Here is a 14,767-nt window from a genome sequence, read left to right as displayed (position 1 = left end):
TTCCTTTTCTTTTCTTTTCTTTTGTTTTTTTTCTTTTTTTTCTTTTCTTCTCTTTTCTTTTCTTTTTCTCCTTTCTTTCTCTCTTTTTTCTTTCTTTCCTTCTTTCTCTCTCTCTCTTTCTTTCTTTCTCTTTATTTCCCTTTCCTTTCCTTTCCTTCCCTTCCCTTTCTTTTTCTTCTTCTTTGCAGATTGTGAGGCGCTCCTTTTACAAGTAGAGAAATCCCAAGCTGGTCCTCCTTTCAACCTATGAGCTTGTCTTTAGTGTTCTCTTGCTTGGGCATATTTTGTTCTTACAGTTATTGGAAGAGGAACTCTCAGCTGCCTCCACATTTTGTCAAGTTCGGAAAGCAGCAAACTTCTGCTCTGAATCTCTCCTGCTGTTGTCCCAAGAAAATGTCTATATTCTTTTTGAGCCAACGTATTTCGCTTTGGTTTTCTTTATGGGCCTTTTTTATTTTATTCTGCTATTGCTATGTGTTATACAACTGAGTCTAAACTTATGGAATCCACTATTAACTTATTTTTGAAATTATTTTTTAAATTTTTATTCTAATTCCAGTATAGTTAACATACGGTGAGTGCTTTATTGGTGTCAGGCGTATAATATAGTGATTAACCCGTTCTATATATTACTGAGTGCACATCATGATAATCAGTGTATTCTTAATCCTTATCACCTGTTTCACCTCACCCCCACACCCACCTCCCCTCTGGTAACCATCAGTTTGTTCTCTATATTAAAGGAGTCTGGGTTTTTTTTGTTTTTTTTGTTTTTTTTTTTTTTTTTTGTTCGGTTGGTTTTGTTTGTCTCTTTTTCTTTGTTTTGTTTCTTAACTTCCACATATGACTGAATTAATATATTTTTCTTTCTTTTACCGACTTATTTCACTTAGTATTGTACCCTCAAGATCCATCCAATGTAGTTGCAAATGGCAACATTTCATTCTTTTTTTTAATAGCATAGTAATAGATATACACATACCACATCCTTTTCATCCATTCATCTATTGATGGACACATGGATTGCTTCCATGTCTTGGTTATTGTAATTAATTCTGCAATAGACATAGGGGTGCATATATTTCTTCAAATTAGTGTTTCTTTGGTAAACACCCAATAGTACATTACCGGATTGCATGGTAATTCTATTTTTAATTATTTGACGAACCTCCACAATGTTTTTTCACAGTGGCTGCAGCAGTTCTTATTACCATCAACAGTGTGTGAAATTTCCTTTTTTTCCACATCCTCATCAACACTTGTTTTTTGTGTTTTTGATTTTAGCCATCCTGAGAAATGTGAGGTGATATCTCATTGTGGTTTTGACTTGCATTTCGCTGATGATTAGTGATGTCGAGCATCTTTTTACATGTCTATTGGCCATCTGTATGTCTTCTTTGGAGTGATGTCTGTTCATGTCTTCTGCCCATTTTTAAATTGGTTATTTGTTATTTTTATGTGTGTGTTGTGTTGTGTAAGTTCTTTATATATTTTGGATACTAACCTTTAACAGATTAGTTAGATTTATTAGTTAGATTTATAAATATGATATCCCAGTAGGTTATCTTTTAGTTTTGCTGATTGTTTCTTTTGCTTTGCATTAGGTATTATTTTAATGTAGTACCAATAGTTTATTTTTGGTTTTTGTTTTCCTTGCTTCAGGAGACATATCTAGAAAAATGTTTCTATGTATGATATCAAAGAAATTACTGCCTGTGCTCTCTTCTAGGACTTTTGTGGTTTCAAGGAATCCACCATTAATTTCCAAATATCCTTTGGGGTGCCTGGGTAGCTCAGTCAGTTGGGCGGCCAACTTTGGCTCAGGTCATGGTCTCGCAATTCAGAGTTCAAGCCCCTCATGGGCTCTCTGCTGACAGCTCAGAGCCTGGAGCCTGCTTCAGATTCTGTGCTTCCCTCTCTCTCTGCCCCTCCCCTGCTTACACCCTGTCTCTCTCTCTCTCTCTCTCTCTCTCTCTCTCTCTCTCTCTCTCTCAAAAAAAATAAATAAATAAATATTATTTTTTTAAATAAATAAATACATAAATAAATAAATATCTTTTGATTTATGATATGCACTTGTATATCACTTGTCCATTCCTCTTTATATGTTTAGATATTTTTCTAAATCTTTTGAAACGATTCTGCCCAGCAAATAATGAAATTTTCTTCCTTTATCTAATCAAAGGTAGTCTCAATTCAAGTTATTGGGATCAAGAGTTACTCTCCACCTGCTTTCTACCTCCTCAAATTTGTTTCTTTTGGCATGGCTAGAAAAGATCTTTTTTTTTTAATTATATGTATCTACAATTCAAAGTCTATTCCTATCCCCAACTATGTACCTATATATAATTGAATTAAAAACCAAGTATATATGTATATAAACATTTATTATGGTTTACATATATAGTTTCACTTTCATCATATTATGTCCCTATTGAAGAAGACCATAATGACATCTAATTGTTTGTTATATCAAGTATCAGTTCCTCAGGCATTTTTTTCCAAAAACACTGTTCCCCCTATGTTATTTTCATATTAGAAGCATTCTCTTTGATTAATAAGTGAATTAAATCCAGCAAGTATATGCTCATTTTTGTTTCTTTTTCTGTGTAGGATAATGTCTGGAACAAAACAGAATTCAGGCCCTCAATCATTATTTTTTTTTTCATACAAGAGTGCTAAAGTAAGTATTCTAAGAATTATTTTAAAAAGTATATTTATTAGTTTTATAAGTGTTTGGGGTAAGATTAAATAATTATTTTAAGGGGTTTTCAGAAATGATATCTATTACCCAAAATCTATTTGATTAGAGTAAGGATATAAAGTACACTGTGGAATATAGAATGAGCTCTCAGTTAAATTCAGCTGGTCTGAAACCATGGCTCCATAAATCACTAGCTGTTTGGACAGACCTCTCTGGCCTAGAGGCCCTAGTCATGGGTATGAGAATGATGATAGTACCTGTCCCTTACAGTCGATAAGGGTATTGAGATAACAGAGCTGTAAAGCACTTAGGAAGCATTTTGGAAAAAAAAAGTATTCAATAAATAGTAGCTGCCCTTATTCATTATTATCAGTATAGATCTCTATAGTTTACACATTTCTGTTTGCCTTTCCTTACTCATAAAGACTGGCTTAGAATATCTATTTACCACCCCACCTTGTACTTTCCAAGTTGAACATGACCTTCAAACCCCAGATGCAAATTTCCCCCTTCTAGAAACTTAAAAAAAATGTTAATGTATTTTTGAAATAGAAAGAGAGACAGAGGGTGAGCAGGGGAGGGGCAGAGGGAAGGGAGAGGAAGACAGAAACCAAAGCAGGCCCCAGACTCTGAGCTGTCAGCACAGAGCCCGACAGACACATGGCTCAAACTCACAGAGGTCAAGATCATGACTTGAGCCAAAGTCAGACACATACCCACTGAGCCACCCAGGCACCCCTAGAAACTTCTTACTGAAGAGCCCCTTATCACTGCATTCTTCTCAATTCCATATTGTTATTGTTGCTTTCAGCTTGGTGTTGTGCTTTTTTCCTTTAGTTTTGTAATCTGAAGTCTTTTTAAAAAGAACGAAGTCTTGGAAAAGGTTATGTGTTACATTAAATCAAAACTATGTTTTTCTCAATGCCACAGACAGTGTTCTTCAAACAGAATGCACTTAAGAAAATTTTGGCTTAACACATACAACCAAACTTGAAACTGTGCAGTAGTAGAATATGTAAGCTACACATTGACCCATTTATAAATAGTTCTCAAGGTATGCATGTATTTCATCTGTGCCATCATATTCCTCAGTGCTGTACAGAATTTAAGTCTAGAAAAAAAAAAGAGTAGTCATTTCTTAATGGAGAATCTGCTTGGCTGGAACAGTGCAGTGAGATAATATTCTCAAAAGATAAGGATGAAATCTCATTTAAGCTACCTGAAAATAAAGTACAAGCCCAATAATTTCTTAAAGTTTAGCATGCTACAGAGTGAATACTAAATTAATTACACTTAGACATATGTGGATTTAAGACATTGAAATCGGAAAAAAAATTATAGTAGTAAGAATATCCCAATGTTTAATGTTAGCCCGAGGAATACGTGGGATTGATAAAGGCGGTTTTGTACACTCTTTAGAGAGACAAACCTGTTTACAAGCTGGTTCCGTGGGCAGGTCAAGTTGGTATTGATTGAAACCCTGGTTCTTGCTTAGAATACAGCTTGGAATGATTAATATCATTCCCTTTCCTAGGACTGCTGTATGTCATCTATTGCAGAGCAATTTGGATCTACTTAACGTGGAGAATAGAACAAATTGAGTTGTGTTGTCTTTACCACTGGTTAGATGTTTTCAGTTTGATGTTCGTTCAAATCATTCTTGAGTCTGAGGAGGGCTAACAGACAGTTTAAGATGAACTGCTTAGCGTTTTCCATTAAACAAAATTAGTTCAGGGATTTAGATGGGAAAGGATGAAAGCAGTTTGACACCAGTCAAAATGCACCTTAACTAGCACAGCACTTATCTGCTACAGCCATCATCTTAAGCACATGCTTGCTTAGTCCTGTCCAGATGCTTTTGTTCATAACTTTAAATCCTAAATAAGTATGCCACCAGTTTGTCTTCCTTTATCTAGCTCTTTATTTTTATTTATTTATTTTTTAAATATTTATTTTGAGAGAGCATGTGACAGAGAGAGGAGGACAGAGGATCCAAAGCAGCTCTGTGCTGACAGCACACCGCCTGTTGCGGGGCTCAAACTCAGGAACCATGAGATCATGACCTGAGCCAAAGTTGGACGCTTAACTGAACTAGGCACCCAGGCACCCCTTTCTAGCTCTTTAAAAACAGAATCATAATATCACAGTAATTGCATGCCAAATGACCAAGCATGTTGTGAGAGGAACCATGGCTGCTTATAGGAAACACGTTGCCCTGTACAAATGTTCTCTTTTGAAAGTCAGTTACCTACATATGAACTTTCCACATGTGAATGGATATTTTCATTTTCCAGGCATCATTGTGTGTCTACATTACAGAAGCATTATAGATGATTCTCTTATATGATGATACTTGAAGTACTCCAAGCCCAAGGCTACCTTTCTGTATATCTACAATGGTCTCGAAAAGCACTTCAAATATCACCTTTGAAGTTATGTTCTTTATTTATAGTTGCATTACCATACACTCATTCCTCTGTCAAGCATTCGTTGGATATTTGTATGAACCAGGTATAAAAGCATACTGTACAATACTTGACACAAAGGTCCTCATTATTTACTAGAAAATGGATATACATGGTACAATACACAAACTTATAATAGAAGCTACTAAAATAAAATGATATTTAAAATAAAGCATATTGGACCTTCCCAAAAATTGCATATTCCCTGGGAAACAATATCAGAAAATATTTGGGAGTTAACATCAACAATTAATGGTGAATAGGATATTATTAAATTTATATCACCATTATTTTTTTAATGTTTATTTATTTTGAGAGAGAGAGAGAGACCAGGGAAGGGGTAAAAAGAGAAGGAGAGAGAGAATCCCAAGCAGGCTCTGTGAGGTCAGAGCAGAATCCAATGCAGAGCTCGAACCCATGAACTGTGAGATCATGACCTTAACTGAAATCAAGAGTTGGACACTTAACCAACCCAGTCACCCAGGCACCTTTATATCACCATCCTTTTTACAAAACCTGTTTTTCTAAGTTTTTTTGAGCAGCTTTATTGAGATGTAATTCCCATGCCATATAATTCAATGTTTTTAGTATATTCACAGAATTGTACAGCCATCAGGACAATCTTATTTAAAATATTTTTACCACTGTGAAAAGAAACATTCTATCCCTGGACACAGGTGGTAGTCCAGTTGTTTAAAATATATCACTGGTGCTGAATGTACTAATATCCCATGAGACACTGGACTAGCAGGTGCAATGTATCAGGTATTCAAGGTGTGTGAAACATTTGTAGCTATAAAGAATGGTGAGATCTATGGCTATTACAAAGTGCCGTTTATATACAGAAAAAGGTAACAAACATTCCAGGATGAGTAACAGCCAGTTAAAATAAAGGTATGAAATCCAGGGGGACTTTTTGGTGAGCTCTCATCATCCACTGCAGGAAGATGGGAGACATAAAAGACCAAGCACAGGACCCACTAGAGAGACTTAATATCAAAGACAGCTAAATGCTGAACTAAGACAGGTCTGTATTGACAAGGCAAAAGCCCAGGCTGAGAAAACCCTGACTCACATGATGAAAACATCTGAGTGGGTGCCGGTGAAGATATTTTTTTATTTTTTTTTAATTTATTTATTTTTGAGAGACAGAGAGAGACAGAGCACAAGTGGAGAAGGGGCAGAGAGAGGGAGACACAGAATCCGAAGCAGGCTTCAGGCTCTGAGCTGTCGGCACACAGCCCGACGCGGGGCTCGAACTCACAAACCGTGAGATCATGACTTGAGCTGAAGTCGGACGCTTAACCAACTGAGCCACCCAGGCGCCCCATGAGATTTTTTTATTCTCCTGAATGCTCTGAATCCCTTCAGCTTAAACATATGGCTGACCCCTCCCTGTTAAGTGGCAGCAATGATCTCCCTCATGATTGAAGAAAATGTAGATGCCTCCCCTCCACAAGATAACAGCTGCTTTTAAGACCTGCCCCTCTTCCCCTCCGCTTTACTAGGTCTATAACTAAAGTCAGGTCACAGCATGACCCAGCTTGAAATATGCTGAACTGGATAATGGAAGAAAAACCCTAATACTCCAAAGACCTAACTAGCATGTATGTCTTTTGATTTTCCACCACTACCCAACCATTTGTCTATCACACACAAATCTACATTATCAGTTAAGTTTAGGATAAACCTTGCTATGCTAATCATGAATGATTCTATAATGTCAGAATCCCGTTGACTTATCCCCATCACACTGGTTTCTTTGCTACACATCTACCAGGGACAACTACTCCCCCAGCTTCATGAATTCTTCTCTGTGGGACTCAGAATGATGGGGCAGCCCAATTTGGAATAGTTTCTCTACAAATAACATGTAGGAAGGATATACGGGCTCTTAAATCTCCATCTTGGATGCTATATGTATTACTTCTACTCACATTTCATTGGTGAAGCAAGACTCATGGCCAAGTTGGTCATCATCAAGACAGATATGTATTTTAGAATAGAATTTTAACAGAGGATATTTCAAACACTAGTATAATCTGTCACATCTAACTATTTTATTTGTTTATTTATTAAATGTTTATTTATTTGTGAGAGAGAGAAAATGCAAGTGGGGGAGGGTCAGAGAGAGAGGGAGACAGGATCTGAAACAGCTCCAGCCTCTGTCTGAGCTGTCAGCAAGAGCCCAATGTGGGCTCTTGAACCCATGAACTGTGAGATCATGACCTGAGCCGAAGTCAGATGCTTAACCAACTGAGCCACCCAAGTGCCCCTTTAACAATTTTTAATGACTGAATAGTAGTCCACAATATGAATGCACTCTAATTTATGTAACCCTTTTTCTATTGATGAATACTTTCGATGGTCTCACATATTTCACATATTTCATTAGAAACAATACTGAACAGAATATGTATCAACACATACACACTTGTCCATATGTTATTTTTAGATCAGGTTTGATAAATGCAAAGAATATACAATTATTTTTTTTCAGATCTGAAAATCTTCTGATCAGCCTTTGTATATCTGCCTTTGTCTCACATTATTTTTTTTTCCTCTTCCTTGTTTTTGTAAATAGCTTCATCATTCCAAACGTACGTGACAAAAAACTTTCCTAAAAAATGCATAATTTCAGTGCTAAGGCAGAGTACAAAACTACCTTTACTGTTGGTCATTAAAAAGTGAACACTTACGTGTCTAGTAAGGGCTATCCTGCCTTTGAGAGAGGAGGAAGCATGGTCTGCCGTGTTCTGATATGCTTTTGCTTTGTTCATCATTGTTTCATGCCTTTTCTCCTAGTGGGCACAAGTTACATAAGAAATCAATTATTTATAAGCTTTGTGACTACATCGGGTCTAATAATGAATTCTGATCAACCCTGTGATAATCTCTATTCCCTCACCCATCCCAGATTCTAACACAGAGCTGATGTTTCTTGCTTCCATGAAGTAATGCCATTCTTTTCCAATTCATGAAACAAAATAAATCAAAGTTTGTGCAACACTCTTAATCCAGAGAATAAGTATCAAAGAAATATTATCATAAATAACTCAAAAAGTGCCAAACATAATTGACTGTAAATATTTTAAAACCCACGTGCTTATTTGTGGTTGTAACAGTCTTTGCAGTGTGAATTAATCACGTCTAGCATATAGGGTGAAATCACAGTTTAATGTTCAAGCTTAAATAGAGCATTTCATGGTGTTATCTAAACAGTATAGTTTAAACCCTTTTCAATTACAGGCATATAAATCTTTAGTTTTTATTCTTCATTCATCCTGAGAATTATGCTGGAAATCACTTAAGACCTTCAATTAATGACAATAGTTGCTTGAGGGTTTCTGAAAATAAGGGAGAATGACATGGGTATGTGCTCTCAAGCACATGTGTAGGAATTAGACTTATACAACAGTTGAAAAACTTTCTCTTCTACAGTGGAGGAACGAGAAGATAGTATGAGTGTGGATGATGGCAGGTTTCCATTTCTAATATGGATCTGCTAAAAGTCTTCAGAACTGATGGGCTGAAAGTGGCAGAACCTAGTGGTTGAATTAAAGTGCTGGCATCAGGCACCTGAGGTTCAGACTTGTGCTTTAATACTTAGGGATTTACCATTCACTTTTAGATACTAAATATGAATCCACAGAGCATTCATGGGGTATACCCTGGGGTATACCATAGTCATTAGCATTTCTTTTACAAAAGAGAATATTATTGATTAGAAATGTCAAGTCTCTTGACTACTGCCACAAACAGGTATTATATGACACAGAAAAGAAATGAAATAGAAACTCCATGTACTCTGGGAGGGTTTGAGAATTCTTCAAAGAGAGGATGGAGAGAGTTGTCCCCAGATTACCAGAGAAGCAAATAAGTTTTATGGAGGCACTGGTGTGGCTCAGTATGTTAACCGTTGGACTCTTGATTTCATCTCAGCTCATGATCTCATAGATCGTGAGTTCAAGCCCTGCATCAGGCTCCACGCTGACAGTGCATATAGCCTGCTTGAGATTCTCTCTCTCCCTCTCACTCTGCCTCTCCCTTGCTTGCTCTCTCTCTCTCTGTCTCTCAAATAAAAATAAAAGAAATATTAAAAAATAAATTTTATAAAAATTGGGCAAACATATATAGGAAGAAATGTATGTGAAAGTCAGAGATAAATTTGGTGTATAGTGAGACACTACTTTGACTCTAATAGGAGATTCTTGTAAAAACTACAGAACAAGTTGCTAGATAGCAATTTTTTTAATATATTGATTGATCTAGCCTTGAATGCCAGGATACAGATTGTAAGCTTTGGTAATTAAAACAGTTAAAAAAATAGCTACACATATTTAAGGTCTTGCCATGTGTCAGGCACTGGCATAGACAATTAACATAAAATTAACAAGATGCTTCCATTGTCCTGATTATTACTGGCATATCAATTAGCGAGGCTATTAACTATGGCAACATAAAAGATAGAAATGTACCCACTGAAATTGGGGATCTGGCTAAGGAGATTTATAGATAAACATTAAATGTGCCAATTAGCATCTTTTAGAAGCATAAAAGAACTGTTAAATTTGCAAGCAGAAATTAGAGAAAAAATATATATGCTAGGACCTCAGTCCAATCAACCAAAGAAATGCATGATAGGCAAAGACCAAATCCAGGGCAATGACAGTGAAATATGGCCACAGGCTGTCAGACTTTTCTTTTGTGTGTCTGAAGAACTTGAGTAATTGCCTGTTAGACATTCTCAGCTAGGCAAAATAATTTCTATGGATCTTAGAGCCCAGAGTACAAATGTGAGTGTCTCAGATTTCTGGGTGGCTCAAAGGCTTTTTTCTAATGAACAGATTGTAATTTGTTACATAGGAATCCCACAATGTTTTTAAGGGAGTTGTCCCAGTTTGAAGTAAAAAGAGCAAAGAGTTCCACTTTTGGGACCTCAACTTTCCATAGGTAGGTAACAGGCCAAGAAAGACTCTCAGCTGAAAACACAGGCCATTTCTCATGGACACACATGACTCAAAGGACATGGCCCCAAATACAAAGGAGAGAACCAGAAACTATGGAAAACAATGCAGAAGAAACCAGCAACCAAATAGGTTCTGACAGGGACCACTTCCTGCCTCAAGTCAGCAGTTTGGTGACATTTGGCTGGCTGGATATCAGAATTGCCTTAGACGTAACTATGTGCCCTACGTTCCACTCACAGCCTTGTGAAGGGGATTGCCTATGGTGGCTAACTTGTCCCAATCTTAACTTTGTATATTAGGTCTATTTGAGGTCAATAACTTGTCACTGTAGTTCATAGGTCTGCATATTAAGAACAGAAGAACCTTCATCCACGTTTGGAAGTAAAGCAAGTCATAAGGTCCTGGACTTTGAACCTGATCCCTTAACAGGGTGAGGCTTCCAGGGAAGTGAGTAAATGTATTTTGTAAGTGGAGAAGACATGGATTCCTTTACCAGAGGGTGAACTGTGGCAGACTGCACTTTAAATACATATTAATAATCTTTCCTCAGCCTGTAGGCATAAGAGACGTTCTTCCCCTGTAAGATGAACTGACCTTGTGATCTGCTTTGGCAAATAGAATGTGGGCAGTTTGTATTAGTTCTGTGTTTAGCCCTTCAAAGACATACAACTTTCTGCTTTAATGCTGTTAGACTTCAGAAAATATAGAAGAGAACAGAGTAGAGAAGAGCTATTCTTCCATGTATAGAATTCAAGTGCCCATGCCAAAAATAAGCACTGACAGACATATGATTAGACCTTCTCTGGTGCTGTCACATGATGACCCCAGTTGACGTGACATGGAACAGAACTACCAGATGAGCTTAGTCAACACATGAGACATAATAAATCACTGTTGCTTTAAGTCATTGTAGTTGGGTCAGTTTCTTCTACAAAAATAGATAACTGAAATGGTTTATTAAGAAAACAACTCACTTTAAAGTGAGAAAATAGGGGAGCCTGGGTAGCTCAGTTGGTTAAGCATCTGACTTCAGCTCAGGACATGACCTCATGGTTTGTGGGTTCAAGCCCCGCATAGGGCTCTGTGCTGACATCTTGGAGCCTGGAGCCTGCTTCAGATTCTGTGTCTCCCTCTGTCTCTGCCCCTCCTGCACTCATGCTCTGTCTCTCTCTGTTTCTTAAAAATAAATAAATGTTAAAAAATTTAAAGTGAGAAAATACAAGGACTTCTTGTTTTCATTTTTTTTGATATCCACTCATAAAAATCCCTTATAATCATCATGACAATAAGAGTATAAACAATAATGATATTTTATTCAACATCGTAGAGTCCATTTAAAATTTCAGTTCTGAATTTGAAGTTTATCTGCAAATAAAAGTTATATGTCTTTTGGTTCTTTGGCTAAACCTGTGCTATCAGTGGGTGAAAAGGGAACAAAGCCAGTTTCTGAGTACAAATAACATTCTAATTTCAGGTGTAACTAATAGATGGAAAACACACACATTCTTTTTTTTTTTTTTTAACTTATATGAAAGGGAGGAGTCTCATCTTAACCAGGCAGCTGGGATACATATAGCATCCTCTGTCCCAACATTAAGTTCTACTTTTCAGTTTGATAAGATTCCATTTAAAAAAGGATTTATTTTTATTTAAAAAATTAAGACCCTATTTCTTTAATCAATGGCAGAACTATATTCCACTTACATGCTACATGGATACTGCCTTTTAGAAAGTTTATGCATTTTATTTTAATATAACTACAGATAAAATATATTCCTTGCTATGTATTAAGTCTAAGTACGTGGTTAGTTTTATCATAATATAGCTTGGAAGGAGAATAATGCAATTATTTATATATGAAAAAGGGAACTTGGTCATTAGGTGATAGAGAACGGAAAGGAAAGGAATGGAATGGAATGGAATGGAATGGAATGGAATGGAAAAGTCTGGAGACCCTTGTGAGAGACTTTTACTGGTGTAATAATTCGTGATGCAGAAGATCTTTTATACAGTAGCTCAGATAGAAATCACAAAGGCACAGAAACTTAAAAAGCATAATGTATTATTTCCAAAAATTTATCTCTGAACAACAAAATTAAAAAAATGAAATCACAACATCACATGGTTTAGCAGATCATTCTTTCCATGCAGAAACCTCGCTTCATGTCAAAAGATAAGTATAACCTTCCACAGAGAACATCATGAACAAAGTAAAAAAAGAAAAAAAACAAAAAAAAAAAAAACCCAAAACCTTGACATTTAGATCATTCTAAATTGTCTGAAATTTGTTGTAAAGAACATGTCCAACTAGCTCTATTCATCAAGTTTCATTTAAAGGTCACTTTAGGATGATTTTTTTTTCTTGTTCTGGAAAGCAAAAGTCTCATGTGACATTGTGTTACCAGTCTCTAGACTTGTACATGCCCAGGAATTTAACGAACAGCCTTCCTTCTCCCCCTCCTGTTTTTTGCCCTTTATCAAGACCTAAATAATTTATGTTCCTTATATGTCTATGGCCAGGTATCCCCTGCAAATTTTTTTGACCCTAGAAGGATGTATATTGGAACTGGCTCACAAAGCTGTTGAAAAAATGTAAAGGCCTTGAGCTTATTTCTTTCTCCAAAATTCATTTTCCTTGCCTTTCCCTATGCCTCACATTACTGCATCTCTCCTTCTGAGTTATTTGGATCTCCCATCTGTCTCTTCTCACCAGTCCCTGTTGTCTCCTAACAGTCACTGTCTGATTATTTGACCCATGATTACCTGGAACTGGCATCCTTAGTGCTTCTTTCCCATATATCACATCTGTAACTGCCAGACAATAACTAACAAGATAAAGTGACCAATATCAGCTTGACTACGAACTTCATTTCACAGAAAAACAAAACAAAACCACAAAAAACAAGTTTGGAATTTTGAAAGACAGAGAATAATTTTGCTTTGAAAAATCAATGGCTCAATGTATAGATTTGCACATCTGGTTGGATCCTAAAGATTTTTATTTAGCCAATGCTTCTGGTTGAGTCCTGCTGTATAGCAAATAACCCCAAAACATAGTGCCTTAAAACAGCACATTTTATTATACTGGTGGATTACTGTTAGGGTCAGAAAGTCAGGCAGCAGGCAGGGGGATTTTAAGTTTCCACTTTTTTACGTTGGGAGCTTGCAAGTCACTGTTCCACCCTAATAAGTAAGAAGATGAACAGACTGAAAAATCAACAAATCTTCTTGGACCCATAGAGACAAGAATACACAGAGCAAATTGCTACTAGGACTGAAGAGATGAACAGGTAAAGGCGGACAGAGTGACACAGTTTACCAGAGCAGAGACTCCTGAGCTGAAACCACAACAATAACCAGTGTCAAGATAGGAAAATCTGAGCACTAAGATAAAATTATGGACTTTGGGTAATAATGATGTGCCCATATATGTTCATTCTTGGTAAAAAATGCACCATCTGGGGAGTGATGTTGATCGCAAAGGAAACTATGCATATGTGGAGGCTGGAGATATATGGGCAATCTTTGTACTTCATCTCAATTTTATTGTAAAATGCTCCCCCCCCCAAAAAAAAAAAAAAACCTTAATCAAAAGACATAAAAGAAATTCAGGCTGGGTCTGCTAGGTGATTCTTCCCCATCACATGGTTTTGATTAACATTTTTAGTCAGCTAGAAATCTTGATTATCTGGAGCAGCCAGTTGGCTTTATTCATGTATTTGGTGTCATTGTTTGGATAGCTGGAAGGATGAGCTCATCTGGGTCTCTCAGCCAGAGCGCCTACACTTGCTGTTCTCAAAGTAAGTGGACTTCTTATTGCTCTCCCAGACAGTGCTCATGGAGCAGGAAATGGAATCTGACAGTTTCTTAAGTTCTGGTCCCTAATTTCACAGGGCTTTCTTTATCAGCATTTTATTGGCCAAAGCAGTAAGAGAGTTTGCTCAGAACAAAGGAAGGGATGTAGGTCACAACTGTGGATATTGGGAATGTTAAAGAATACAAAAGATCTTGAATCTAACTCAGTAAAATTTTACCCAGATTCCACAATAATGGGAGTGCCTGGGTGGCTCAGTGGGTTGAGCGTCCGACTCTTGGTTTCAGCTCAGGTCATAATCCAGAGCTGTGGGATCCTGCTCTGTGTGGGATCATGCTGAGTGTGGAGCCTGCTTAAAATTCTCCCACACTCTCTCTCTCCCTCTGCCTCCCTCCCCTGCTCATACACTCTCTCTCTCTCTAAAAAAAAGTAAAAAAATAAAATAAAATAGCTCACCAGTAGAGACTGTAAAAAGATAATCATTGGCGTGAGTTCTTTGAGGATGTGTAATGTTGAATAGTTTTCAAATTTTAAGCGTCATTTTCATTGCCCACAATGGCATGCTCTATAAATCCATGGAGTGAGTCTAAATGAGAAAGATAGCTGGTCATTGCAGGGCTTGACTGAGGCAAAATATCAATGCAGTTCAGCCCACGGGGCTCTGCTGACCTCTCTAGCATTACCCAATACTACAAAAATGCTTTTTGTCTTAGCCATTTCAGATTTCTTGAACGCCTATGATTCCACCATCAAAATATACTTCTTATACTTCTATGGCAGCACGCACTTGTCAGCATTCATTTCAACCAGTGAA

This window comes from Leopardus geoffroyi, chromosome D1 (assembly GCF_018350155.1).
Source record: "Leopardus geoffroyi isolate Oge1 chromosome D1, O.geoffroyi_Oge1_pat1.0, whole genome shotgun sequence".
Lineage (NCBI taxonomy): Eukaryota > Metazoa > Chordata > Mammalia > Carnivora > Felidae > Leopardus > Leopardus geoffroyi.
The sequence above is the reverse complement of the archived record's forward strand: the minus strand, read 5'-3'. Positions refer to the sequence as shown.